The following is a 13,655-nucleotide window of genomic DNA, read 5'->3' on the forward strand; positions in this document are numbered from 1 at the left end:
GTGCAGAGGTGAAGGTAAACATGCCATATCTTTGGACACTCAGGTGAGTTAGTCTGAGAAGTGTCAGCAGTGAGGGTTGTGTGGTGATAGTAGGTAATCAGTGGTCTCTGTAACGGAAAGGGAGATAGAGTATTAAAATTGATGAGTGGACTGAGTGGCACCACCTAGCAATTTTTCTCCTTCATTTATATGCAGGCTGGCAGATTTACCTTAGGTGTAGTTGATCAGCACACAATCAGGCATAATTATCATGGACAAGCTGTATTCATGGCAATGTTGTGTCCTCATTGGGTGACTCGCCACACAAGAATTATTCACTAGCTTTTTACGGCTGTTTTTAATGCAGTTGATGTTCTGAAAGGGAATTCAAACTGGCAGTGTTTTGTCTTGTGGGCTATGATAAATAGTTCTAACAGAGTTTGAGAAATGCTTCATTTTAACTATAATGATTTTAAGGTTGGAAATGTGCTTGCAAATATACTTGATTCCCCCCTGTTCTTTGGAAAATTTAAATAAATTCTTTGAAGTTTCATTCCCCTTGCATTCTATCTCATGAATTTGTGGTTTTCTGGTCATACTGATCCTATTTTGCTTCTGTATCCTATAAACACCTTGTTTGAAACATTCCCATTATTTATTCGTCTGACCCTAGCAAAATATCTGTAAAAAATACTTTTGTTATTTTAAGACTGTTATGATCACCAGCAATCTAGAGTTTGTAGACTGTTTGAGAACTACACATCTGCCACTTTATCTAACTACAAATCCTATCATGCCCAGCTCTCACACACCAGTTTTAGACCATCCTTTGATTTCACACACACAGCTGTAGATCATCCTCACTGATTACTTGAACTATTTAAGCACCACAGACACATTCATGCTTTGCATCATTCCATGTTGCTTGTTTTAATGTTTTGCTCTGTCTGGTTTTTGATTCTTGGATTATTTTTGGACTGTGATAGTTTTTTCCCCGACCTTTGCCTTTCTCTTGGATTAATTTTTTTGGATTATTTACTATCAACGTTTTGTTCCTGTTTTGACCCCTGCCTGCAGGCCATTCTCTCAAAATAAAGTAATGTAATGTAATGTGTATTCATATAGCGCAAAAAAAGCTGCACTTGGTACTCTATCTCTATTGCCACGTCCACATTATTACAAAGACATACAAAATCTGTGCTGTGCTGTGATGTATTGTCAATTACGCAAAATTGTGTCATGAAATTTTCAGTGTCAGTTTCAGAAGTTGCTGAAAGTGTGTATTTGTGAATTCTAAATAAAACTATGGCCATTAAAGTGAGCAGGGTCTCTGATGTTTAATTGTGCGGTCTGTCATAACCATCCCTAAAATATTGATAGAATTGTTCATCAGACATGTTCCCCTAAATGACTTGTTTTAATCCCTCACATGAGTACACACCATTTGCTTAGGTGTGAAGACTTATAGTGGGTTACCAGCAAGAGTCTTCCAGAGGGTCTTTGATGGAAAAAGGCTGTGTGGCGCTTAGAGGCCATAATGGCTGCCACTGTGGATTTTTTCTTCCAAGAGTCGATTTGGTATTAAGAAGAAGCTGGAAATAACCCTAGGTGAAGGACTTGTATGCATGGTAAATATCCCAACGAGTACAGTGTTTGAGCTTCAATGAAGGGTGAAGGGAGCTTGCTAGAAACTGCCAGTACGTGAATGGGTTTTGTCCATTTGCATAATTAACCCTTAATGTAAACTCTTCATTCTCTTCACTCTTCACTCTTCAACTCTTCACTCTCTTAATGAAGATCCATTCAAGTTGCCGATCCCTGAACAATGAATGAGCATGCTCTTGTGTTGCAGAGGTTAAAATATTAGGTCTGAATCTGTCAGGATTTTCATTTGCTCTTAAGCTTTTGTAAATGACTTAACAGAAGTGGATGTGCCATGTGAGGTCGCAGTGTTACGGAAAGGTTGTAGACTAACCTTTGGCCAAATGAAAGTTTGGCACTTTGTGCAGCAATAGCAACCTTTATTTACACTATAGATTTACACTGAAATCAAATCCCATTTCCTTTTGAAGCTAATTTGAAGATGGACATGGATATAGAGTTTTAATATTAGATTAAATTTTGAGATGATATCTGCTTCTCCAAATGCGTTTTCAAGATAATATGTTCCTAGAGGCTTGAATATTTTCTTTCTTTTTTTTCATTAAAATTCTGGGTCATCTAAGGAGATACTGGCTTGCTGAACAATAGCAGTACTTCAAATAGGCTGTCCCTGAACAACACTGAACATTACACAATACAGAACCTTTTTTCTATCAGGGTACACAAGAGTTCATTCAATAATGTTGATATTTTATAAAGCACCATTTAATGTTGGTCTGGTAAAATAAATTATTATATTAAGCTCTGGAGGTATTCTTTCATAGCTGTTTAGCTAGTTATTTAAAAAAAACAAAATGTACTTGTAGGGTTAAATATTCTGCCATTTACTGTGAAACCAAGCAGTTTGAGAAACCTAACAATGGTTATGACATTACAAAGAAGCTGATCTTCATTTTTCTGTGTTAGTGAAAAAGCAGGCGAGTCAGCTGATCCAATATATGAGCAGCCAGATGACCACCGGCGCAATACCGCTCTTTGTTATAAGCTGCAGTTTCAGTGTAAAGTTAGTAAAGGCGAGCTTCTTTGGCGATGATATGTACAGTATTAGATTCTACATTTAAAGGATATTTGTGCTGAACACGCAGTGAATGCATCGCATTGAGAAAAAAATCTCGGCTGGCGGATCAACATCCACTACATGTCATGATCACTCTCATCTGCGCCTCAACTTTAGGTGGGGTTTGCAAGACTGTGCTTTTCACTCTTCAGCCGTTTGCATTTCCCGCGGTTATTAAAGCTCCCTCTCTGTCATCTAACAGCGGAATACCTTGAGTGATTGAAAGCTAATATGAACCAATACAGTGGCACGTTTTTAGAAAAAATCAAAACAGGTCGCCCTACACCTATTAAATGCAGTTGCTTAAATGCTCCCAAATATATTATGAGGTCGCATAGATTAATTTTTTGGGTGCATATGCGACCAAAATGGTCACAATTTCGAGCCCTGATAGACCACAGCTGTGACTAGGGCTGCTCGATTATGGGAAAAATCATAATCACGATTATTTTAGTCATAATTGTAATCACGATTATTCAAAACGATTATCAGTTAAAGTCAAAATTATTCATCCTCCTGTGAATTAATTTTTATATATAAATATTTCCCAAATTATATTTAACAGAGGTTTTTTTTTACAGTATTTCCTATAATATTTTTTTCTTCTAGAGAAAGGCTTATTTGTTTTATTTCAGCTAGAAAAAAAGCAGGTTTGAATATTTTGAAACCTATTTTAATAGCTCAATATTATTAGCCCCTTTAAGCTATATATATATTGATTGTCTGCAGAAGAAACGTTCAAGGTTACAGAGGTAACCCTTCGTTCCCCGAGGAGGGGAACGGAAGTGCCATGAATGGGAGGATTCGGATCAGAAGCCGCTTATCTGGAGAGTATTGAACGGGCCAATGAATGAAATTAATTGGCAGCGTAAGCTTGCGCAGGTGTGCGACATCTGCAATTATCTCAGCATATAAGCACACCTGAGCCAGCAGACGCCATCCTTTTAAGCTGAAGAGACTTTCAAACAGCTAAGGGACAGTCATTATGGCGACGGAATATGGCACTTCCGTTCCCCTCCTCGGGGAACGAAGGGTTACCTCTGTAACCTCGAACGTTCCCCTTCGGTTGGGGAACTTCAGTGCCATGAATGGGAGAATATGGAAAGCGCCATAATGACTGCACCTTACCAACACCCCCGATGAGGAGATAGTCAAGCAAGCGTGACGCACCCACATCATGGGGGGCGCGGTCCTCCAACGTGTCCCTGGCCCTAATTTATCCTACTTCAACAGAAGTTTTACGGATTTAGATATATTTTTGGGAAGTCGTGAGCATCTAGATAATTCTAGGAAATACGACAGTACGTTGGGAAGCGTGCAATCCCGATAGGGAGGACGCTGCGGAGGCCATCCGTTACCCAAGGGGGGGATAGATGGCAGAATTTATCTATGGACTAGCCCTAAAAAGGGGGAGTACGCATAGCAAAGAGTGGTTAGCGGAGAGGGAAGACACGGGTCCGCCCAGGGGGGGGACTTAACCGTGGCGGAATAAGCATATGGGATCGCCTAGTGGGGATCACGCATAGCAGGCACCTATACCCAAAACGCGGGCTGACCAGCGGGCAGACCTACAACGTAGTGGGCCAGCAAGTGACTCCTCCGCTGAGTCAGTGCTGGGGGCCACGGAGGAATCTGCAGGGCTTACCTGACGGGGAACTTTACTGACAGATAAAAAAGGCGCACGTACCTCTGTGTTAGGGAGAATGGCGCAGCAAGTGTGTTTCAACACCCTACCGAGTTGTCTCCTCAATCACCAAAGGGTTACCTAATACCCTTGAGGAAACCGGCTCCACTCGCAGATTGTAAAACCTTGCAAATGTGTTGGGTGTCGCCCAGCCCGCAGCTCAACAGATGTCTGTTAGAGAGGCGCCGCGTGCACGCGCCCAAGAGGATGCAACGCTCCGAGTGGAGTGTGCACGTACTCCCGGGGGACACGGCTGACCTCGACTCGAATAAGCGAGTGAAATGGCATCCACAATCCAGTGGGATAATCTTTGTTTCGATACGGCACTTCCCTGCTGCCGACCGCCATAACAGACAAAGAGCTGCTCAGATGATCTAAAATTCTGAGTACGGTCCACATAAATGCGCAGAGCGCGAACTGGACAAAGTAAAGAAAGGGCTGGGTCTGCCTCCTCCGGGGGCAGCGCTTGCAGGTTCACTACCTGATCTCTAAAGGGGGTGGTAGGAACCTTGGGCACATAACCGGGGCGGGGTCTCAGGATAACGTGAGAGTAATCCGGCCCGAATTCCAGGCAGGAGTCACTGACCGAAAATGCCTCCAGGTCCCCGACCCTCTTGATGGAGGCCAACGCAACCAGCAGAGCCGTCTTCAGGGACAGAAATCTTAGAGATACTGATTCGAGTGGCTCAAAGGGATCGGATCGCAGACTTGTGAGAACGAGGGCGAGATCCCAAGAGGGCATGAGAGGGGGGCGAGATGGATTAATTCGCCTAGCACCCCTAAGGAACTGGATGACCAGGTTATGCTTTCCCACGGTGCCGCCAGCTACCGCGCTATGATAAGCGGAGATGGCGGCCACGTAAACCCTGAGAGTGGAGGGCGACAGCCTGCTGTCCAACTTCTCTTGAAGGAAAGAGAGCACAACACTAATCTGGCAATTTCGGGGGTCTTCTCTGCGAGAGACGCACCATTCAGTGAATAGACTCCACTTCAGGGCGTAGGCGCGCCTCGTGGAGGGGGCTCTAGCCTGAGTGATGGTATTAACCACCGCAGTCGGTAGGTTACCTAAGTCTTCCTCGCGTCTAGGGACCACACGTGGAGGTTCCAAAGATCGGGGCGAGGGTGCCAGATGGTGCCCTGTCCCTGAGAGAGTAGGTCCTCTCTCAAAGGGATCCGCCAGGGGAGGGCCGTCGCGAGGAGTGAGAGCTCTGATATCCAGGTCCGGTTGGGCCAAAGGGGCGCAACTAGCAGAACCTGTTCCTCGTCCTCCCTGACCTTGCACAGAAACTGCGCGAGCAGGCTCACTGGGGGAAACGCATACTTGCACATGCCCCGAGGCCAGCTGTGGGCCAGTGCATCCGTGCCGAGAGAGCCCTCGGTCAGGGAAAAAAACAACTGGCAGTGAGCGTTCTCGGGGGAAGCAAACAGATCGATCTGGGCCTCCCCGAATCGCGCCCATATCAGCTGAACAGACTCGGGGTGGAGTCTCCATTCTCCAGGGCGTAACAGCTGTCGTGAGAGCGCATCGGCTGCACGATTGAGCGTGCCTGGGACGTGAATGGCGCGCATCGATTTCAGCCGCGGGTGACTCCAGAGGAGCAGACGGCGGGCGAGCTGAGACATGCGGCGATATACGCCCCATGCGGTTGATATACGCCGCCGCCGCCGTACTGTCCGTCCTGACCAGCACGTGTTGCCGCTCCAGCACCGGTAAAAAGCGGTGGAGAGCGAGGAACACTGCCAACAGCTCTAGGCGATTGATATGCCAATGCAGCTGGGCACCCTTCCAGAGGCCCGCAGCCGCATGCCCGCGACACACGGCCCCCCAACCCGTGTTGGAAGCGTCTGTTGAAACAACAACATGGCTGGACGCCTGTCCTAGAGGCACACCGGCCTGTAGGAACGAGGGGTCGTTCCAAGGGCTGAGGGCGCGGCGACACAGCGCAGTAACCGAGACCCGGTGTGTGCCCGCGTGCCATGCGCGTCTGGGGACCCGATCGTGAAGCCAGTGCTGAAGTGGTCTCATATGGAGCAACCCGAGCGGCGTGACGGCGGCTGCGGATGCCATATGCCCCAGGAGCCTCTGAAAGAACTTCAGTGGGACCACTAGTTTGCTGTCGAGCTCCCTCAGACAGTTCAGCAACAGGCGAGCGCGTTCCTCGGAGAGGTGCGCTACCATGGTGATCGAGTCCAGCTCCATCCCGAGAAAAGAAATCCTCTGCACGGGGGCGAGTTTGCTCTTTTCTCGGTTGACCTGAAGCCCCAGTAGGCGGAGATGCCGAAGCACCTCGTCCCTGTGCATAATCAATTGCTCCCGCGAGTGGGCTAAAATCAGCCAGTCGTCGAGATAACTGAGTATGCGAATGCCCGCGAGCCGAAGGGGCGCTAGGGCACCCTCCGCGAGTTTGGTGAAGACCCGCGGAGACAGAGAGAGCCCGAAGGGGAGGACCTTGTACTGCCACGCTCGACCCTCGAACGCAAACCGCAGAAATTGGCGGTGGCGTGGAAGAATGGAGACATGGAAATACGCGTCCTTCAGGTCTATGGCTGCAAACCAATCCCGAGGACGAACGCATTGGAGAATGCGCCTCTGCGTGAGCATTCTGAACGGCAGCTTGTGCAGACAGCGGTTCAAAATCCGCAGATCTAGGATTGGCCGTGACCCACCGCTCTTTTTGGGTACGATGAAGTATGGGCTGTAAAACCCACTCTCCATCTCGGCTGGAGGAACCGGCTCGATTGCACCCTTCGCCAGGAGGGCAGCAATCTCCTCTCGCAAGACAGGGGCGGACAGGGGGTTGACCCTGGAGAAATACACGCCCGTAAACTTGGGGGGCCGTTTCGCGAACTGAATCGCGTAACCGAGTCTGATTGTGCGTATGAGCCACCACGAGGGGCTGGCCCGCGCTAACCAGGCAGGCAGAGCCCTCGCTAATGGAGTCATCGCTACAATCGCTGACGTACCAGCGGTGGGGCAGCGCGGAGTGGGTGTGCTGATCCGGGAAGCACGAGGGTCCCGCGGAAAAGCTGGAGGAGAGCGATTCGCTCTGGCTCTGCACCCTGACTCCGGAGAGGGGGCTGGAGGGCTGAGGGAAGGGAGACCGTCCCCCCAGCGCTCGTGAGCCACTGGCGAAGCACGTAGAGTCTGCGAGCCGGAAGGCAGCGCGTCCCGGACTGGCAGAACTCGTGCAGTCACATCCGGGGAAGGGAAAAAGTGCTCTTTTACTGATGTTTTGGTGGCACTGAAAAGTACCGTTGTTATCGGGGCCCCGCCCTCCAGCGGGGAAAGAGCAAGTTTCCTCTTCTCCGGATGGCCTGTCTCAGGGACGCTTCGCGGTCCGTTTACCGGACTTAACGGCGCCCTGGGCAGGAGGGGCTGCCTGCTTTCGAGGTGAACGCCGCGCCCGCTTGGCCGGAGGCGCAGGTGGGGGCGGGGCAGCACTCGTTGGCGGGCGCCCTCGGCGAGGAACAGCGGAGGTGGATGGCTCGGCGGGCGGAGCGGGCTTACGGCCACGCCGATAGATGACATTGCCCATCGCATCCGACTGCTCTTTCACCGCCTTGAATTCCTGGGTGAATTCACCGACGGTGTCGCCGAACAGGCCAGCCTGGGATATGGGCGAGTCAAGAAAGCGAACTTTGTCAACGTCGCGCATATCGGCCAGGTTTAGCCAGAGGTGGCGTTCCTGAACCACAAGTGTGGACATCGTCCTCCCCAGCGCACACGCGGCGGACTTAGTAGTCCGAAGAGCATAGTCGGTCGCGGTGCGCAGCTCATGTAATAAGCTTGGGTTGGACCCGCCCTCGTGCAGCTCGGCCAGCGCCTGCGCTTGGTAGCGCTGGTAGGTGGCCATCGCGTGCAAAGCAGAAGCAGCCTGGCCCGCAGCCTTATAAGCTCTGGCTCCGAGGGAGGCAGACAACCTACAGGCTTTGGACGGGAGGCGGGGCAAACCCCGCCACGTAGAGGCGCCGCGCGGACAAAGATTGACCGCGATAGCGCGCTCCACTGACGGGATCGCCTCATACCCCCTGGCAGCTCCGCCGTCAAGGGCGGTGAGGGCGGAGGCACTCGCAGCACGGGCAGAGAAAGGTGCCCTCCAGGACTGCGTGAGCCTACTGTGCACTTCCGGGAAGAAGGGGACGAGAGGCTTCGAAGGCTTCGCCTTCTGGTCCTCTACGTAGCACCCATCTAGTCGGTCCGGCCGCGGAGCTGGGGGATAAACCATCTCCAACCCCACGGCCGAAGCAGCCCGGGAAAGCACGGCTAACATGTCCGCTTCAGGATCCGATTTGACAGCGCTCACCTGCCCGGAGGGGGCGAGCGGGTCCGGATCTTCGTCGGACAGTGAAAGCCCACCCTCCGATGCCGCGGAGGACATCTGATCTCCGGTGTCAGCGAGTGTGAGAGCTACCATCTGGTTAGACGGATCACTCTCACCACCCGAAGCTTGGATGGAGCGTCGTGAGGAGCGAGAGGTCCGCGAGCCCGTGGGCGGCGGATTAGCTCCCGCTGAAACCCTCAGATCTGCCCGAGCGCCCGCTGCTTTTTTAGAACAGGAGGCAACTGGGGTGGCTCGCTCTCTTGCGAAAGTTAGCCGCGATCTTAGCTGTGCAACGGTCATGGCATCGCAATGACGACATGAACCGCCCGCGAGCACCGCATTAACATGCTGGACCCCCAAACATGCAATGCAGTGATCGTGTCCATCATCCGGAGACAGGAAACCCCCGCATCCAGAAACGCACAGTCGGAGCGTCATCCTGAAAAGGACGTGCTGCACGACTGTGTTGCTCTTTTAGGAAAGTTGCAACTATACGCACCGCTCTGGAGGACCGGACCCAAAGAACCGCAGGCAAGGGAGTAACCCAGCTCGACCGTCTGCCACCGCGAAGACCCACTCTGGACCGGGAGACACACTCGTTCGCTCTGAAGTGCTGATCAGCAAGAGGAACCCTCATCGACTCACTCAGAAAGGATCTGAAGCGAAAAGGATGGCGTCTGCTGGCTCAGGTGTGCTTATATGCTGAGATAATTGCAGATGTCGCACACCTGCGCAAGCTTACGCTGCCAATTAATTTCATTCATTGGCCCGTTCAATACTCTCCAGATAAGCGGCTTCTGATCCGAATCCTCCCATTCATGGCACTGAAGTTCCCCAACCGAAGGGGAACTACTGTTATACAATGACTTGTCTATGTACCCTAAATAAGCCCTTGAATGTCACTTTAATCTGAATACTAGTATCTTGAAAAATACCAAGTAAAATATAATGTACTGTCATCATAGCAAAGATAAAAGAAATCAGTTATTAGAAATGAGTTAAGTCTGTTATGTTTAAACTGTGCTTTAAGCATCTTCACTGTATTTTTGATTTTATTATTGATTAATAATAAAAACAGTCGGCAGCAGCAAGAATACCGCACGCTGTCACTTTAAGAATAGTGCGGCTTTGATATGGTTTCTCTTTCTCGTGTCTTTTGATTCTCAACTTGTTAGTTTATTACACAAATGAGGGTTAATATGAATAATCTCTAAACACTGCGCTCTGACACAAATGTGCATGTATTTGACCATTAAAGCATTTGACCATTAAGATCGCGTTAGATGTATGTGTGCTCTGCTGTCTGAGGCTAAGCGCGACGCGCGCGCAGACACACACACACGTACTACCTGTCCGAGGCTAAGCACGGCGCGCACACACACACAACAGAAAGTGCACTTTTGTGCTTTTAAAAATATGAATGATGCGCATCCCGTGCTGCAAAAGTTACATTACAGCACATGCTTTTAGTCATTTTCACGTGGAACTGTGCTTTGCAGAGGCAAAGAGTTTTCACACGTGTACAACTGAAAGGGGGGCGGTATGTGATGGAATAATTGTTTATCTCGATTAATGGTTTTTCATAATCGTTAAAAGCCAAAATTGAAATCGGATTTTCGACTAATTGCACAGCCCTAGCTGTGACCTTTTGTAAAAGTGTAAAAGCAGTGTATATACTAGGCATGGGAAGATAACCATTTTCAAAGTATACTGTGGTTTGGAAAAGTCAAGGTTTTAAAACTGTTGAAATTTCTGTAGTATCATTCCTAAGCTATGTGTTAGATTCTTTATTTGATTACCCAGGTCCAGTGTGTGAGACATTCTGCACAGTAGACAAGAAGTTTAATTTGGCTGAGACTGTTTATCAATTGCGTGCAAATAGGGTGCTTTCTCACCTAGACGTTTGTTTCGGAACCTGTCTCGTTTGCCCAGTTAGCGTGGTTCGTTTGTCATATGTGAGTCCCTCAATCACGCTCGGATCCGCAATCTGTCTGAGATCATCTGAATGAGGTGGTCTCGGCTTGATTTTAATAAACTCTGAAGCGAATTGATTGTATTAAGAAACCAATATGATCCAACGAACTAACGAACCTGGCTATATCACAGTGTATTTTGGTTGTGTAATAGCCATATATATGGCTATATGAAGAGAGAAATATGAGTCGGGCGGAATGTCATTCCTACCAGCTAATGTGTGTTTCATGTCGAATACGAAAGTGAAAGCATGCTGTATATTGTTAGGAAAATTGACAGGAATTACTATCTGATAATGTTCACTTATTTTAATCCTATAATATTTTGTTTTAGACATATTGTTTTGTTAATTTCTGCAACTGACATCTTGAAAGAAAGATCAATATTGATCTGCTTCATGATCTGACTGCAGTTTTGGTTGATCTGTTATTTCTCTCTATAATTCAAGCCTATAAAGCATAATTCTAGACACAGTTTCATTTTTAATAGAGTAATTTATTCAATAGATAGATTTTTACAAAACTTGACAACTGAAATGAGGCTATGTATGAGAAAGTCTTACCTCTCTTGTTTGAATTTGGTGACGATGTCTGTGGGTGCTAAAATTAAAGTGCAAATTTTTGCTTATTTATTTTGCTTTTTATATATATATATATATATATATATATATATATATATATATATATATATATATATATATATATATATATATATATATATATATCATTTTTTGGATAAAAGCGTCTGCTAAATGACTAAATGTAAATGTAAATGTAAAAATCTGAACCACTGGCCCGATTGGGATTGTACTAGTTTCTTGAAGAAGACAATTCTTAACATGAAAATAGGTTTGTCTAAATGGAAATAAAGCCACAAACTGTTTGGTTTAGTGACTGAAATTGTAGTTATTGCAGTCTAAATGCTTATATATGTTACTGGTATGCATTTTGACATTAGTATTTACCATTAGTGTAACTATGCATCTATTTTATGAAGAAATCAAAGCAACCATATCCTGGCAGACATATTTTAAATTGTATAGGGTTTTGAGTGGATTCATTCATGCCATCCTAATTCTCATGTGCATCTAATGTAAAAAATAAAGCTAATTTATTTGTTTATGCAGTGCCCATCACTTTTGTGTCAGAGGAGCCTAGAGATGCTTATCATGGAATAGTTGATGGAAATGCATTTATGGAGAGAATTTTCCCACACTCGCCAGGGCCATAGATTTGTTTTTTAAATAAAAATTTAAGCACATCTAAGATTAATGGATGCTATTTTAAAATGCCTGATTATTGATGTAATCAAGAATCATGAACAGCAAGAACCCTCCTCCATTTTCCTGTTTTTTGGGGTACCCTCAACCCCCTTGGCCCTCACACATTAGTTGCAGCACATTGAAAAGGGGGCCCTCTGGCTTTGATCCTCTATATCAGTGCAGAAAACATCTTTTTGCTTACTTTGTGTGGTGGAAACCAAAGTTTTGCCGCCTTATGCTAATATGTCTGAGCTAATCACCCTTCCCAATTACAAAATTTATAAACCCAAATGCCCAGCCCCCTCTGTTCTACTCCCATTGCTCTCATCTCTCCCCCTTTTTGGGAAGGTCCCAACTGGGCATGAATGTGGCCTTGAGTTGTGAGGAACATGAAAACACTCAAGTGAACCGCCTACTTCCTCATAATGTTTGTTTCTGCTTTTGTCATGAATTTGCTGCAATTCTATGTATGTATTTGTATTTTAAATCAGCATTCTGTCTTGTACTTACACCCACATGTGTGCATTTTACTTACCAAATAGATTTTGTGCCAAGTTTGCAGTAAAGTTTGTGATCTTAATTTACACAAAAACCTAGTGATGCATTTGTATTTAATGGTGCATGTGTGTGTACACTAGTAGAACGAGTGGCATATGTGTTTTGTCTGCCATGAAAGCAATGGAGAGCATGATTAATAATTATGCTTTGGTTTTGCAAATAAAAAAAGACCAAGAAAACACCAAGATAAGTTTATCATCAAAGCTGCCACATTGTTCTTGACAATCTATTATCTATGTATAAAAGAGTTAGATCAAATCAATAAAGGCAGAGGCTACTTTAGACTTGCAAAAGAAGGCTGTAATTCTTCTGAAGAGCAATACATCTGTCTCGTCAGGGAGTTGTTGTTCAAAGAGTACTTTGTTAAAATGGCGATTATTTCATTAAAAAGGCTACGCAATCTCACGGCAATTCGTAACTTATTGATTTAGTGGCTAATTTGTATGAATTCGTACGATCTAATTTGTACAATTTAGTTCGATTTGCTCATCACTCAATGACTGTTGGGAATAGGGGGGGGTTAGGTGCCACACCTCCTTTATAAAATCGTACATTTTCGTCCGACTGAACTCGTATGAATTCGTACGAATTAGCCACTGAACTGACAAAACATAAAATAAAATACTTACCTATCCTCGTAAGATCAGGAAAAGGTTATTTTGGAGCATATTCACATAAAGCAGTCGGTTTTATAATGAAAATAATCTAAAGTTTTTGGGAAGATTGAATTTGTTTCTGCAAATACAATTTCATCTTCCATTATTCATATTCATACTGAGCGAGACAATGAGTTTCAAATGTTTTTAAAGGTTTTATTTTTTTAAACAACAATTTTTTTCAATAATTTAAACTGTGCAGAAGCTATCGTTATGATGTGATGTTGCAGCTATTTTCATTTTTACAGCTATTTGCACATAGACCATATTAGATTGTGTACGTTTTAATAGTTCAGAAATAAACTCAGAAACAGGACATTTTGAAGAAAATACTGTTTCTATTTTATTATTATTTCTTTTAACAAATTAGTGGTGGATATTTTAAGCAAAACGTATGCTAAAGAACAATAAAATTGCAATCAAAAGCCAAAAGATTAATTCACTGCGGGTTTCATTGTGATTTTTTCTTATTTCTTTTTTTATGGTTTATGGTTTGCTTGTT

At 45.8% G+C, this 13,655-nt stretch overlaps 2 protein-coding genes across 13 annotated transcripts in view; one reads left to right on the plus strand and one right to left on the minus strand.

Moving 5' to 3' along the window:
* Nucleotides 1-13,655, plus strand: part of arl15a (ADP-ribosylation factor-like 15a) — a 179,901-nt gene that overhangs the window by 27,796 nt on the left and 138,450 nt on the right.
* LOC141385704 (uncharacterized) overlaps nucleotides 3,363-13,655 on the minus strand; it is a 430,770-nt gene continuing 420,477 nt past the window's right edge. The window contains exon 2 of the mRNA XM_073951747.1: nucleotides 3,363-3,456. The gene's annotated coding sequence lies outside the window, so the exon portion shown is untranslated. The remainder of the gene's footprint in view (nucleotides 3,457-13,655) is intronic.

The sequence above is a fragment of the Danio rerio genome, chromosome 5 (assembly GCF_049306965.1).
Source record: "Danio rerio strain Tuebingen ecotype United States chromosome 5, GRCz12tu, whole genome shotgun sequence".
Taxonomy (NCBI): Eukaryota; Metazoa; Chordata; class Actinopteri; order Cypriniformes; family Danionidae; genus Danio; species Danio rerio.